This window comes from Sminthopsis crassicaudata, chromosome 5, assembly GCF_048593235.1.
Source record: "Sminthopsis crassicaudata isolate SCR6 chromosome 5, ASM4859323v1, whole genome shotgun sequence".
Taxonomy (NCBI): Eukaryota; Metazoa; Chordata; class Mammalia; order Dasyuromorphia; family Dasyuridae; genus Sminthopsis; species Sminthopsis crassicaudata.
The window spans coordinates 80,345,623-80,359,426 of NC_133621.1; the positions used below are offsets into that span (position 1 = coordinate 80,345,623).

Below are 13,804 nucleotides of genomic sequence, written 5' to 3' on the forward strand. Positions count from 1 at the left end.
TATCTATACATAGGCAATGTAGCCTGTATGTATCATTCAGATCTTCCTGATTTTAAGTCCAGATCTCTATCCAGCATTGAAATTTTTCTTTTCTTTTTTGATAGTATTTTATTTTTCCTAAATGCATGTAAAGATAGTTTTCAATATATATCACTGTAAAATTTTGTATTCCAAATTTTTCTCTTTCCTTCCCTTATCTCTTCCTTCTCCAAGAGAGCAAGCAATCTGACACAGGTTAAATGTTTACAATCCTTTTAAATATATTTTCAATACATATCACTGTAAAATTTTGTATTCCAAATTTTTCTCTTTCCTTCCCCTATCTCTTCCTTCTCCAAGAGAGCAAGCAATCTGACACAGGTTAAATGTGTGCAATCCTTTTAAATATATTTCCATATTTGTCATCCATATTAATGTTTGTAAAGCTTTGCAGCACTCAATCTTTTCATTAATGATTTGTTCATTTATTTTATCAATGGCTTATATGAAGGAGGAGATGGAATGCTTATCATATGTTCAGATAACAAAACTAGGAAATGTAGCTAATCCATTGGATCATAGGATTGTTGGTTTAAAACTGAGGGAATCTTCAATTTAATAATAATAATAATAATAATAATAATAATAATAATAATATAGTGCTTACTAGGTGCATCTGATTTTCATAACAATTCTAGGTGCTAATAGTATCCCTATATTACAATCTAAGAAAATGAGAAAAACAGAAATTAAGTGATTTACCCAGAGGGATACAACTGGTAAGTGTCTGAGGCTGTATTTGAATTATTTGAATTAAGGGCTACCGGAGTCTTCCTAGGGCTCTAACCCATTGTTCTACCTTATTTCCCCTGTTCTAATTCAACCTTCTCATTAAAGACAAAGAAAATGAAGCCTAAAGAGGCTAATGAAATTGGCCAACTACAAATCAGTAAACATTTATTAAGTACTTACTGTGTGCCAGACATTGTTCAAAGTGCTGAATTTAAAATTATAAGCAAGAAGTCGTTGCCCTCAAGGAGTTTATATTCTGAGGGAAAATTACACATAAAAGGAAGCTGAGAAATGTAGTGATGAAAGGTCTGGGCAAGGGATCACAATAGAATGTCAGGAGTATAACCTGAAGAGGAATGAAGACATGTCTGGTTTGGGTATATTTACTTTTTTTTTTTTTTTTTTTTTTTTTTTTTTTTTTTTTTTTTTTAAAGAGGCAATTGGAAGAAACAGCACTTTCCAGGAAGAGTCCTCAGGAGTGGAAGATATTTCCAATATGTGAAGCCCAATGAACTTCCAGGGTTCTAAGATTCCTATGGTATAGAAGAGAAACTTCAGAATGTCAATAGTGCCTCCTGAAGAGGAATGATCATCAGTCCATGATGACCAGAATTAGGGTTCAAAATCCTGACAGGGTCAGATCCAAAAAATTTAAGGCCTGGATTTGAAGCTTGATTCTGACTTGATAGCAAAGTCACCTTGGACAAGTTAAAATATTTCTCAACCTTTAACATTTCTTAGGTTCTTTTTCATTTTAAATTTATCATCCTAGGCTTCATTCAAACACTTGGAATGCTAGTACTAGGTAAATTTATCCTCCACTTTTTGTAATTTTTCACTTAGAATTGATTTTAGCTTAACTCAGCTACAGTTTCCTATAAAAATGGCTAGACCATAGCTACCAAACAGAGGTGTTTTTTTTTTTTTTTTTTTTTTTTCCCCACTTGGGTAGTGAGAATTTTTTTTTTTTTTTAAGAAAGCCATTTTAAAGGTGGGATAACAATATATCCCATGAAGGCTCCTGGAATTGGAAACAATGTCACCTCACAGAAGAAATATGAAGGGTCTCAAGCAGGCTGAGTCAGTGATACAGTATCAGCCAAAGTCCAGCCTCTCTGCTCTTAGCTGTCTGTTCTCCCCACCCCTGGCAGGGGGTACATATATTTCTTGCTAAAACAGGGAAAATGAATTATTCTATAATTTGATGCCATGTAAAGAAACCTTGTGGAATGAATAGCAGTGACCAGGAATTCATGAGTTAGCTAAAGACAAATTCCACACTGGGCATCCTTCTAGTAATCGTAGTGTTCCGAAAGGAGGACTTTCCCCCTCTTATAACACATTTGCAAGTTCTTCTCAAGGTGGCACTCTTAGCACATGCATAGTTCTTGTGACTGACATTTTGGTCTGCTTTCAATAGCTTTCTTTGGGGTTCTGAAAAAAACTTCTACTAGAGCTAGTATTCAGCAAAATTAGAACCCCCCCAATTACCCACAAAGCTTGCATCTTAATTTCTCTGCTGCTCTTAGCCATTTCTTTCCTCTCACCCCTGTCATTTCAACTTTAACTTCTCAGATTTCCAGTGCTTTCTGTCCTCTGCTCACCCAAGACCCCAGGTAAGTTGGTCCATCTGGACTATTTAGATCCAAGAGACCTTTATTATTTTGTCCCTATTAAAACATACCTATCTTTTCTTCCATTTCTTCTGATCACTTTCTTAGGGATAATCTGAAAAAGTTGTATATACAAACAAGTAATTGATAAGAACCATTTGTGTGCTGCCTGTCTCAGATAACAGATTTGCCTTCCTTTGGTTTTTGTTGTTGCCAACAACGCCATTCTCCCTCTTTATAATTCGCCTTCATCCTGGAATTTTCCCTTCAAATCATTTCTCTCTCATCATATCTCACATGAAACTCTTCCTCTAGACCAAAGTTTCTTAAACTGAGTTGTGAACCCATATGGGGTCTCATAACTGAATGTGGGAGTCATAAAATGATGATTTATTATCAGTAAATGTTTGATTTGAATAACTATTTTATATGCCAATATACCCAGGGTCATGTAAAAATTTCCCAGGTGAAAACGGGTTGTGAGAGGAAAAAGTTTAAGAAGCTCCACTCTATACTCCCACTACCATTCCTTAATTTAATTAATTTTAGTTTTTATAATCTTTTACCTAGGCTGTTTCATAATAATTCTTTACTGTTCTTCCTGACTCTACTCTCTGAATTCTCTAATCCATCATCCCCAAAACTCTTAGTATGACCCTGTTATTCCACACTGAAAAACCTCCTGAGGCCCTTGACTAAGGATAAGATGCAAATTCCTTACCCAGGCCTTTAAATCCTGCGTAATATGGTTCCAATCTACCTTCTCAGTTCTATTTTACTCGGTTACCTTGTATATGCTACCATTCAATTGGACATCTACTTCTTCAATCTTGTCTATTTCTATGTGGTCCATGCCCTTCATATGCTTTATTAACAATCTACTATGTATGATATTGATTTATAATTTTATTTTTATTTTTTAATAGTATTTTATTTTTCCAAATACATACACAGATAGTTTCAATATTTATCTTTGTAAAACCTTGTATTACAACTATTTCTCCCTTCTCCTCCAGAGAGCAAGATAGCAAGTAATCCAATATCTACTAACATGGGCAATTATTATAGAAAATATTTTAAATACATGTTAGATGATAAGACCCTTGAAATTTATACTTCATCTTTTCTAGCACTTGGCAGGAGGGGGGTGCATTATGCATATTCTGTATTTAATAAGTTTATATTGATTGGAATTTAACTTTAAGCCATAAGAAGGATCATATATGGATATAAAATTGGCTGGAGAGATTCTGCATAAGACAGTTGCTTCTAATCCTGATTAAATCATTCCTCTGAAGTGACTTCCATTTGTCTTTAAATGTAAAGACCCTTATTGCTTTACATGAATTGTTTCATCCAGCTAGTGAGATAGACTAAAATGTCTTCCAGGGATAGTTGTACCATCACTCTTGAGACAATGTTTCTTTGAAGTATTTAGCAGCATTTAGCAACTCATTCAGTTATGAAATGCCTCTTTTAACTAAGAATGGAGGTTGATAAATAGGAATTTAATTTAAAATCCAATATGTGTGGCTGATTTGTGTCTGTGCTCAAACCTCCTATACTCTCTTTAAAACTGTTTTAGTAAAACTCAATTATCAATATTACAGCTTAATTTGTGCTGGATTTAGTTTAGTTTTTTTTTTTTTTTTTAATAAATTTGGCTAACTTCCTACTCTCTTCTTGCTCTTCTTTCATACGTGTTAATGAGGAGTATAATAGAAAGGCTAAAGACTTGGCTTCAGACTCAGAAAGATGTGGGGGTCAAGTCCCGGCCTTTATATATGTGGGCTATGTGACCTTGGGCAAGTCACTTAAGTGACTTTAAGAACAGGGTTCTTGACTCTTCTCTTTTCTTTCTTTCTTTCTTTCTTTCTTTCTTTCTTTCTTTCTTTCTTTCTTTCTTTCTTTCTTTCTTTCTTTCTTTCTTTCTTTCTTTCTTTCTTTCTTTCTTTCTTTCTTTCTTTTTCTTTCTTTCCTCCTTTCCTCCTTTCCTCCTTTCCTTCCTTCCTTCCTTCCTTCCTTCCTTCCTTCCTTCCTTCCTTCCTTCCTTCCTTCCTTCCTTCCTTCCTTCCTTCCTTCCTTCCTTCCTTCCTTCCTTCCTTCCTTCCTTCCTTCCTTCCTTCCTTCCTTCCTTCTTTTTTGCATCATGGAAGAAACTAGGATAGAATGCTGGGCCTGGAATCAGGAAGACTCATCTATATTAAGTGACCAAGGTCATATTGATTGTAAGTGGACAATCTGAGCTTCTAATCTAGGTCTTTTGGTTTTAATTTATCCACTTTTCCACTGGCCCATGTCTTAGCCTCCCTCCTACAATCCCCCCAACTCCCCAGCTAGGTTCAGATTTTGTCTTGTTTGACTTTTGTCAGACAAGATGACCTCTAAGAATATTTGTGATTCTAAGAATCTATGGTTTTACATTTTTAGTCTTTAACTAAGTAATGAATATTTAAAATATTCTACAAAATGATAAAACTCTTTCTCTGACTTTTTCAATTCCTCAGTCCTTTAAATGATGAAGTAATTTAGAGATATATTTGAGCAGGCTGAACAATATCTGCAAACTTGAAAAATAATTTCTTTTTTTTTGTTATTCAGATATTTGACTTAGTAAAGACACATCCTTAGTCTTTTGGGATGTTGTTTCATTCCTTGGATATTTGAAAAAATGAGTTTGGGTAGACTTCCATGAAAAATATTAGTTTCAGTCTTCATCTATTTTCCCACCCAGTCCACTCCAGTTCATACATATTTGCAGCTCATTATTTAGAGCAAGAAATACTACAATCCAATTTCTCTAAGATGGATGGAACATGGAGGAGAAAACTTACCTTTTACATCTAAGGGACAAAACAACCTACTAATCCAGGGGTGAAATTTAAAAGCTATCTGTGTAGAGCATTTTGGGAGCCATATTCTGGGTTGATTTTTCATTGGCACTCCTAGTTCACACCAACCTTGTCTAAATATACAGTGTACCTGTAACCTTTAGCCCAGAGCTCTAGCAAAATAGAGATTTTTTTGTTTGAATATACTTGAAAATATACATAGCCCAAGCTGATAACATGACTTCCAGAAGGTCCCATTTAGAGGTATTGCAATGGCAAAGAGAGAGAGATGGAGACAGAGACAGAAACAGATAAACAAAGGCACACAGAGAGAGAAACAGAGAGAAAGAGGGAAGAGAGACAGAAAGAAGAAAAGAGAAGGAAAGAGAAAAGAAGAGAAGAGAAAAGAAAAAAAAGACAATGCAAAGCAATAATTCACCAATCCTTAGACTTACTAAAACAGTTAAAGTTCATGGTAGCCATGGCAGCCATGAATATTGCTCTGGTTGGCTCTTAGCTGGACTTTTAGCTACAGTTTTTGGCTAAACATTCAATTTGATTCCGTTCAAGCCTTCATGCTTATTATAAAAGGCATTAAGGAAGAAAAAGCAGCATCAGGTAGTGTGGTGATGTCAAATTCAAATAGAAATGGAGAACCACTAAACCATACAGTGAGGAACCCTGAGAAAATCATATATTAACATTATTTATTTTCTGCTGTATTTTTATTTTGTTAAATATTTTCCAATTACATTTTAATTTAACTTAGGTTACTGACATCTCTGATGTTACACTACATCTATACTGACCTCAGCTTCTTAAACTATAGTTCACTCCCCCACAATGGATCTCATAACTAAATGTAGGAGCCACAAAATTATGACTTATTATCAGTAAATGTTTGGTTTATATACATATTTTGTATGCCTAAATGCCAAGGGTCATGTAAGTAACAATTAGAGAAAAAAATTTAAGAAGCTCAGGTATAGGACTACTAGATTTGTAGCCAGGAAGAAATTGGTTCAAATCTTACTTCTGACATGTGGTTTTATGACTAAAAGCAAGTCATTTACCCATGCTTCTTTAAGACAAGAGGTCTTAAATCATAGTCTGTGGATTCACAGCTAGTGAATGTCTGACCCTGGGTAAGTCACTTAACTGGCTCAATTTTCATCTGTAATGATCTGGAAACAGTAACTGCAAACCACTCCAGTATCCTTGACAAGAAAACCCCAAATGGGGTCCCAAAGAGTTGGATTCAATTGAAAAGTGACCAAACAATTGAATGTGACACAAACTTAATTTTTCTCATTAATTTCACTCACTTCTCCTAGTTCTATCTTCTGGAACCAAATAGAACAAATCCAATCTTTCTTCCATGTGTCAGTCAGCTCTTCAAAAATTTGAATACAACTATCACCTCCCCCCCCTAATGTTTTTCTTCTCTAAGTTAAGTGTTTTCATTTCCTTGAATGTATCCTCATTGGATGTAAGGCCCTTCATCATTGAATTTGACCTCTTCTGGATACTCTTTATTGATTGAATAGGTATTGATTGGATACTCTATTATTAATATCTTAAAATGTGACACCCATATTTTCAAATGAGATTTGACAAATGCAAAAGTCAGAGGACCTTTCACCTCTATTTCCCTGGAAGCTCCCTCTCCCTCTCCCTCTCCCTCTCCCTCTCCCTCTCCCTCTCCCTCTCCCTCTCCCTCTCCCTCCTCCCTCTCCCTCTCCCTCTCCCTCTCCCTCTCCCTCTCCCTCTCCCTCTCCCTCTCCCTCTCCCTCTCCCTCTCCCTCTCCCTCTCCCTCTCCCTCTCCCTCTCCCTCTCCCTCTCCCTCTCCCTCTCCCCCTCTCCCCCTCTCCCTCTCCCTCTCCCTCTCCCTCTCCCTCTCCCTCTCCCTCTCCCTCTCCCTCTCCCTCTCCCTCTCCCTCTCCCTCTCCCTCTCCCTCTCCCTCTCCCTCTCCCTCTCCCTCTCCCTCTCCCTCTCCCTCCCTCTCCCTCTCCCTCTCCCTCTCCCTCTCCCTCTCCCTCTCCCTCTCTCTCTCTCTCTCTCTCTCTCTCTCTCTCTCTCTCTCTCTCTCTCTCTCTCTCTCTCTCTCTTTTTTCCCCTGAGGCTGGAGTTAAGTGACTTGCCCAGCGTCACACAGCTAGGAAGTGTTAAGTGTCTGAGACCAGGTTCCAGGTTTGAACTCAGGTCCTGAATTCAAGGCTGGTGCTCTATCCACTGCGCCACCTAGCTGCCCCAGCTCTTCCTCTCTTAATATAGTTCACTGATTATCTTAGCATTTATAACTACTATGTCATATGGGAGATTCATCTTGAGCTTTGTTAGATAAACAGGCCTCTGTCATCTTGAACTTATAAGAGTGGTTTTTGTATATTCAAAGGTAAGACTTTACATTAATCCCTTATGACTTCCATCTTTTAAAATCCAGTCCAATGTTCTAGCCTATCAAGATCTTTTTGAATCCTATCATCTAGTGTGTTAACTATTACTCCCCAGCTTAGTGCCACCTGCAAATCTGATGAGTTTGCCATCTATGCTTTATTCTAGTCATTAATAAAATGTTAAACAAACTCTAGCCAAGCACCAGTTTTTGGGTTACTTGACTAGAGACTTCTTGCCTGCTTCACTGACATTGAATGATAAATAACTAGCCTTTTAGGTGAGCTTTCTAACCATCTCTAAATCTGTCTGATTGTATATAAAAGGGCATATAAATCTTTTTTTAATCAGCCACAGGAAAAAAAAAAAAACAATGAATTTGGAATTAGAGCCCAGTATCTTATCTCTACTACTTATGATCTGTGTGAATTTTGAATAAGTTACTTCCCTGGCCCTCAAGTTTCCTCATTGTAAAATCAATGGGTTTGATCAGAAGATTCACTCTAAGTCTACATTTATGATTCTATGAATATCTATGATCCTAAGAACAGTTTAAAAATTTGGTAGGATCAACTCAGGTAAATGAACAGAATTCTAGCAGTAAATAGTATGTTTTCAGATCCTTTTTCTTCAGATATTTGACTTGCTGTGTATTATGTATTCTTTTTCTTAAATGTGCAGCTCAGTGCTCACTGCACAGGGCTGGCACTCAAATATTTGATTATTTTGTTTTTTATAAACACTGTTAAGCAGAATGAGTAAAGGGGAACTTATGAATTGGACGCTGTGGCTCTCAGTGTGCATATGGAATATATTCTCAAACTTCTTCATCAGAGATTTTGTCCTTTGCCAGTTAACATGACCTAGAGGAAATGGATCTCAGCTGAAAGTGATTAGTGGAGTCTCAGATAAAACTCTTTAAGAAGTTAAGAATGCAACACTAAAACACTCCATGACATATTTGTGAACTGTTGGGAGCCACCTGTAGCTCATACATTGGAAACAGCCCTGAACTAGAAGGCAAGAAAGCTAGGTTCTAATCCCAGCTCTGCTATTAGCCAGAACGTGGCTTTGGAAAATGCACATTAACTCAGTTTCCTTACCTGGAAAATGAGAGAGATGGCCTACATAATCCCTAAGATTGTTCCAGCTCTAGCAATCTATGAATTGATGATTGGAAGAGAGATGGAAGCACAGGTGGTAGTTTGTAGTTTATCTTATAAAATGGATCAGTGTGTGTGTGTGTGTGTGTGTGTGTGTGTGTGTGTGTGTGTGTGTGTGTGTGTGTGTGTGTGATGTTGGGATGGGATTCTAATCTATCTGGATATATTCAATATTTCAATTTATCAGAATTAAGACACATGCCAGCTGTCATTCAAGTGAAGTAACAATTGCAAACATTAAAAAAAAGTTCTTGTTTTCTTAGGAATCAAGATAATAATCTCATGACAGAAAAAAACAAAACATGTTCTAAAGAGAGATGTTCTTTAGAGGAAAACCAAAATGGTTCCATAGTAAGTGGCTTAATTTTGCTGTATTAGTTTTCAGTTCAGAAAAGCATCTAGTAATCAATGGGATCTTTAAATATGAGAATCCTTAAATATCAATGAAATAAAAAATTTTTAAAGTGGGGCATCTAGTCCAATTTCCCAGTGATTCCATAATAATGAGTCAAAAGAAATATCAAAAGAAAGTTGGGACAGGAATTCAAGGTCATCTTAATATATTTGTTCATCTTATCTCTAGATAATCACCTCTTATAACAAGCATTAAAGAAACTCTCAGACACTAGAGAGATTTTCTATACTACAGAACAAAAGAGAAGAAAGAGTATTGGACTCAGCATCAGAACTAGAACTATTTAAATAAATCTCAGTTCTGACTTTGATTAGTTCCTAGTGTGACTGAAAAAGCCACTCACATTCTTTAAGCTTCAGGCTCTTAATCTGTAAAATGGGGATAATAATGACTTACTTTTTTTTTTTACTTTTTAAAGTATAAGACCCCATGAAAATGTGAGCTTCTGTGATTGAAAGGCAATATAATGAGTTAAACTAGCCCTCTGAAATTTTGCTCTGACACTTATCAAATAGTCCTGGGCAAATGATCTAGTATTTCTGAGCCTCTATGTTTTCACCTGTGAAGTAGGCATAATATTATTTGTATTACTTATTCAGATCTCTATCCCAGGGCTACCATCAAATCTAAATGATATTATATGTATGAAAGTGAAACTACAAGCTGCTATGTAAATATATAGCTATTACTCATTCTTTTTTTGAATTATGTTGGTTTCCTGTGAATAATTGTGAATAGATTCTTCAGGGCATCTTGTTACAAAGTCAGGAAGTATACATGGGAAAATACATATATGAATAGTCACAAACACAGAAATGAATGCAAAGGGAACACATGTGATCAGGTACATATATAAGAAGTATTATATGGGAAACATGGCTAAGGCACATGCATGGATGAACAATCCACATTGTTGATGCTAAAGGATTATTATTGTCTGCTGGTGAAATCATTGTAACGCTGATGCAATTCTTTTTCTACTATATTGGCTCCTTGCTGGTTTTGTATGGTGTTCGAGGTCTGTAGGATAGATGTAATCAGAGCAGGAATATACACATCTAGCATATCACCAGAGGAAGGTAGTTTTAAAAAAATAGTTCTCTACTTTATTAATTAATTAGTTTGTAGAGTTATAATAGTACAATTTTACTCACTGAGGGAAACATGGAATTATTGGTGGTATCACCAGAATTCCCAATGGCCACTTGTCAGTCTTGTTATGTAGTAAGGGGGAAAAAAAAGGCAGGGCAGTCCCAATGAACACATCTCTCAACAAGACCTGGTTTAAGTAAAACATCTTAGTCTCCTGTTTGTCCTTCTCACTTGACTTTAAATGACATCCAAGGGCTAGACAGTCTGTATTCAGTTGTGTATAAAGATGTAATCTGTGTGGTTTTCATTTTTATCATCATAAGCATCCCTCTTCCCACTAAAACATTTTGGATGAAACGAACTTAGAGGAAGAGGATGACAAATAATAGTGATCAAAAAGAAGTTGGAGTAAAGAAAAAGTGACACATTCAGAGAAAGAATATGGGGATCTAATTCCAGAAAACGACCAGGGGAAGGGGAAAGAGAGCCTCATGGTATCTAAATTCTTTAACAGACTGGAGGGATGAGCTAAAGAAGTTCGATCCTCTAGGAGCACAGTTAAAAAATTCTGGTTGCAATTTTATCATTGCTATGTCCAGTGCTGCTACATTCCTATACCCTAAATAAATCTCTAGGTACTGAGACTGGATGTTCCTGCTAGAGGCATGATGGCTATGGTTATTTCCAAATTCAATCAGAGGGTATTCTCTATCGAGTTTCAGTTGTCCATAAAACTTTACAGCTCCAGAAGTATTTAGCTTTTTTATTCTTCTTTTCCTCCCCCCTAGTAATCAGACATTTATTTTTCTCCCCTTCACACCTCCTGAATAGGAAGGAGAAAAAAGAAAAAGAAAATCCATGTTGCAAATATATATAGTGAAGCAAAGCAAATTCTTATGTTAGACATTATCAAAAAATGTGTGTCTCATTCTGCATATTAATACATCACCTCTCTGTCAGAAGATAGGTAAAATCCTTCTTAGGTTTTCTGGAATCAGAGTTGATCAAGATTCTGAATAATTCTCTAAAAATTATTCTTTTTAAAAGTATTCTTGTTTGATTATGAATTTATTGCCTGGTTTTGCTCACTTAAAACTGCATCAGTTCATACAAGTCTTGCCAGCTTTCTCTGAAACCATCTCTTCCTCCCTCCTCTCCTTCCCCTTCTCCCTTCCTCCCCTCCTCTCCTTCCTCCTCCTTCCCTCTTCCTCACCTTTCCTTCCTTCCTTCCTTCTTTCCTTCCCTCTCTCCCTCCCTCCCTCCCTCCCTTCCTTCCTTCCTTCCTTCCTTCCTTCCTTCCTTCCTTCCTTCCTTCCTTCCTTCCTTCCTTCCTTCCTTCCTTCCTTCCTTCCTTCCTTCCTTCCTTCCTTCCTCCCTCCCTCCCTCTCTCCCTTCCTTCCTTCCTTCCTTCCTTCCTTCCTTCCTTCCTTCCTTCCTTCCTTCCTTCCTTCCTTCCTTCCTTCCTTCCTTCCTTCCTTCCTTCCTTCCTTCCTTCCTTCCTTCCTTCCTTCCTTCCTATCCTGATAGTGCAGATATTCACTTTGGCTAGATATTAGTCCCATATTGAGCTTTTTTATACCAAACCAGCAGGATATCAATGAGAGCTTTGTGGACGTCTTTAATGGGAACACTTGTGTTTCAAAGGTCCAGCAAACAGGAGTGGAAGCGTTAACCCATCAGCCTGGGAAGATGCTTGTTTCTTCCTGGAATAAGATCTTACCTGCATAGGAGGCACCCAACACTTTCGTCCTGTACAAATAGTTGTAGCAATATATTATTTCCCTGTGTCTCCAGATGCAATGTACTGGCACCATCTTTTTCAAGAAGCTAGGGCTCATACTCAACATCTTGTATCTTAGATCATAGGATACTGATCTCTTCCTTCTGATCCTTGGTAGTATTGTGCCTTACAGGGATGTGAGGCATTCTTTGAGACTTTATAGCAAAAGAAATTATCTGCCTCTTACTAAAAATGGATAGGAGCACAAACCCCAAGCTCCTGAAAGTTATTAATAGTTCCATACAATCAGTTAAATACCATGATCTCCTCCAACTTCTTTAGCTTGGGTTCCACAATAGCAAAAGTCTCAGGGGTACTTGGAACTTTCTCTTATATCATATCATATCATATTATATCTTTTATATCATACTCAGACACTGACTTTACATATATATATATATGTGTGTGTGTGTGTGTGTGTGTGTGTGTGTGTGTGTGTGTGTGTGTGTTGTGTATATACATATGAGTATATATGTATACATTATTTATCATGTATTGTTACGATTTATTCAGGGAGAAATTTCTGATTGGAACAATTGTGATGTATGAACATGTGTGTAAAGCAATTGTTTTTAAATGTTAAATAAGTTAAAAACATCTGCTAGAGGTTGTTCCCTGATAGTCTCATATGGATATTGTTTGATGGGGCTCAGCTAATTCCTTCATCACTGCTAGATTCTTTTAGATATGATACATTGGCTGTGAAGTTGTGGAGCACCGATCTCTCTTCTACTTTCTAGGCTTAGCTAGAGTACTCAATCAGCATGCCATCTTTTCTTCATAAGAAAAAGAATTCACAAAAAGAATGTTTTGTAAGGAAAGTGATTCATATTTTCAGTTATCAGACTAGGGAAAAACGCTTAGTGACTTTTCTCCCATAAGTAACATCTAATAATTATGAGAACCTATAAGATCTGTTTCTTCTCAAAAAGGGGATTACTTGCTCCTGAAACAAGTAGCTGCTGGAATATAAGTAGCTAGTCTGATAAAAAGTTCCTGTGAATTTTTTGGTTTTGTGTTTTGTTTTTTTTTAATCTTCACTTCTTGCTTATCAAAAGCTGTGTTGATACAGCTTCTATGTGATTCAGGGTTAGAATTTCCTTGTTAATTCTCAGGTTTATGGCCAATTTTTAAAGTGTATCCAATTAAGGATCATTTTATAGGCTATCCTTCAAAAGAATGACAGACACTATCTGAATTTGAGGTTTCCCTTAGCTCAGCCCTTCTTTTGATCTCTCATGCAAATGAATAAGAAGAGGAAACATAATTTTTTATTAATCCTTTATTCTAAATTCCTACTCATATTTTGTATATATGACCAATCTCAGACTTTCAGGCTTTCAGCTGCCCTTACACCTGTATATTAACAGGTTAAAAACAAGGAATTATTCTCTAATGATGAAAACATGAGTTAGCAGTAAAGTGGAGGAATTTTTTTTTTATGCAACTAACTTCAAAATACTGTTTTTGTTATGGAAGGGGGGAGATGAACACACACCTGGGCATTTAATTAATGTGTACTTATTGTCCCCTCTTCTATGGTCAATATATGTCCATCAAGATCCTAGCCAATACATGCTCAGCTTTGGAGGTCTGTCTCATGTGAACTGATATTAAGCAAAGTGAGTAGAACCAAGAGAACATTGTACACAGTAACAACAAGATTATGTGATGATCAACTGTGATGGACTTGGCCCTTTTCAACAATGAGATGATTCAGGACAATTCCAATAGACTTGGGAT

The 13,804-nt window shown here is 36.6% G+C and overlaps 1 pseudogene; it reads right to left on the reverse strand.

The window, feature by feature from the left end:
• Positions 1 to 11,798: 11,798 nt before the first annotated feature.
• Positions 11,799 to 12,303, reverse strand: LOC141543862 (protein C1orf43 homolog pseudogene; annotated as a pseudogene).
• Positions 12,304 to 13,804: the final 1,501 nt, after the last annotated feature.